The sequence below is a fragment of the Sinocyclocheilus grahami genome, unplaced genomic scaffold (assembly GCF_001515645.1).
Source record: "Sinocyclocheilus grahami isolate Dianchi unplaced genomic scaffold, SAMN03320097.WGS_v1.1 scaffold567.1, whole genome shotgun sequence".
NCBI lineage: Eukaryota > Metazoa > Chordata > Actinopteri > Cypriniformes > Cyprinidae > Sinocyclocheilus > Sinocyclocheilus grahami.
The window spans coordinates 84289-86739 of NW_015505746.1; the positions used below are offsets into that span (position 1 = coordinate 84289).

The 2451-nt window shown below is 34.8% G+C and overlaps 1 long non-coding RNA gene across 1 annotated transcript in view; it reads right to left on the reverse strand.

Moving 5' to 3' along the window:
- Nucleotides 1-1819: 1819 nt before the first annotated feature.
- Nucleotides 1820-2451, reverse strand: part of LOC107556422 (uncharacterized) — a 2678-nt gene continuing 2046 nt past the window's right edge. Inside the window, exon 3 of the long non-coding RNA XR_001605280.1 lies at nt 1820-1996. This is a non-coding gene — a long non-coding RNA (uncharacterized lncRNA). The remainder of the gene's footprint in view (nt 1997-2451) is intronic.

Here is a 2451-nt window from a genome sequence, read left to right on the forward strand (position 1 = left end):
GCGAAGCAGGGAAAATCACTGCATGTTCCATAGGAAATCCACAATGCACAGTAGAAATGGACTTTTCTACTAATTTTTCTACTAGAAAACCTTTCTTTGAATGAACACACATATCTTCAGGTCATGGTATATGTTGTCTTTGATATTTTTAGACTTTTAGACTAATGCTTATGATGGAACCCATTCCTGTCATCTTGCCATATGTAATCATACCATGTTTAGTATCTATGAATTCGCCTTCTGATGATCTAAACGAGCGTGTATATTATATGTTGGTACATAGGCAATATATTTGTGTCCTGAGAATCTTTAGTAATTTCGATTCAAGTTCCATTTGCAAAGTACCATGCCCTCACACAAAGGGTCATAAAAACTACCCAGTATCTCAAAACTCCCACTTGGGACATCAGCCTTTCTCATTGGACAAGTCCATTTTGAGAGGTGGGAATCTTCAGAGACATTAAAAGCCCCACACTAGGGACCCTCCCAGAGTCTGTGGTTCGGTTAGATTCTAAGATGAAGACATGAGCTAGAACGCTTCTGCAACCCCCTAAGTACGTGCCATTCAAACTTAGTCTTATTAATTGATACATTAGGTATAATTTGCACCTTTTTACAAAGGTGTGTTTGAACTAAGAATCGGATGTTTCCTTCAGGTGTAAATCTGCTGAATATCAAATGGTACCATAGTTTCATATTCTTATTTCTCTTCTAAATATTTATAATTAATTATAACTAGTTATGATTAATTATTCATATTTCCCCATGAGCTGATTTGCTACATCCTAGAGACAGGAGTACAATATGACAAAAATAAGTAATTACATTTTAAGAGTACATATTCAGGTTAAACTTTTGCAAACAAATGAATATCTGTGTATTATGTTTAGATATAAAGGCCTTTTCAAACTGGGTACAGCAGTGGATCCCAGAGATTAAAAAAAAGAAAAGAAATTCAATCTGTTACAAAAAGACAAAACAAACCGAACAGTATGCCAGCTATACAATAATCTATTCTGAAACTGCTGCTTTGACATTTGAAAAGTGTTAAAAAAACAGCATTTTGGTTAAATACTGACATATATATTCTCTTTTGTGTGATTTCTAAAGACTGACGAGAAAACCATGATCAAGAGAGCACTCTCATAGGCCATGTCTTAAACGAGTGGTTTTCACGTCTCTATCACTCATATATTAGACTCCTTTTTTTTGTTCTCTTGCTTATCTGATTTCTTTATTTCTTTCAAACATCCTGTTTGATTTTTATATTTCTTTCACTTACTTATCTTTATTCTTTTCTGTCTTTGCTTTCTGACTTCTTTCCTCTGTGTTGTTTCCTTTACTCTTCCTTCATCTAAATTGTCAGACTCCTTGTTATCTAATTTTTATTTTCTTTCTTCACATTATTTTTCTTACTCTTCTTTAAAAAAGTTAAAATTATGAAAACACAACAATTGTTGTTAGCACAACAATAGGGCATTTATTTGTTTAATAAAACAATGTTACTTCAAGTCATTACTTTTTAGGCATGCTATCAAATCAACAATTTAACATTGTAAGAAAAATTGCGCATACGGCACTCAGGAAATAAATAGAAAAAAACAAACATCAACATTTACCATTTTCTAGAATTACCTTTTTCTAAATCAATAATGGTCAATCATGAACAATTACACTGAAAAATGCTCCATCACGCCACAATGACATCTTTCTACATCAGAAGATTTTTCAGAGATTGCATTCTAGGTTCAGCCATTGAATGAAATCAAAGGTGTCCTTCAGTACTGGAGGATACTATAATTTCATAGCATTAATGAGTCCAAAGAGCAGGCATATGTCTTGGGGAGGATTTTCCAGATCATTCAATAAAATTGTACCTTCCAAAATTATTGCAGTAGATGTGGCATTAAAAGCAGTGAGTTAGGTATGGCTCTAGAGTCCTCAGCTCAGGGAACACGGTCAATAGGCCGACTGACATCTCTTCTTCATCATAGTCCTTGTAGCGTCTGGACCAATCAGACACATCATTTGTCATTTGATTTAACAAATCAGTTATTCATTAGATTAACAAAACGTTCACAGACCCCTCACCCAATAAACATACTGGGTGCCAAGTTGTCTGTGAACAGGGCCCAGGACCCTGGTTACCATGGCAACCCTGACACCAGATACATTTACGACCTAATGGAATGCGAAGCAGGGAAAATCACTGCATGTTCCATAGGAAATCCACAATGCACAGTAGAAATGGACTTTTCTACTAATTAATTCATAGGAAAACCTTTCTTTGAATGAACACACATATCTTCAGGTCATGGTATATGTTCTCTTTGATATTTTTAGACTATTCTATGCATGCTTATGATGGAACCCATTCCTGTCATCTTGCCATATGTAATCATACCATGTTTAGTATCTATGAATTCGCCTTCTGATGATCTAAACGAGCGT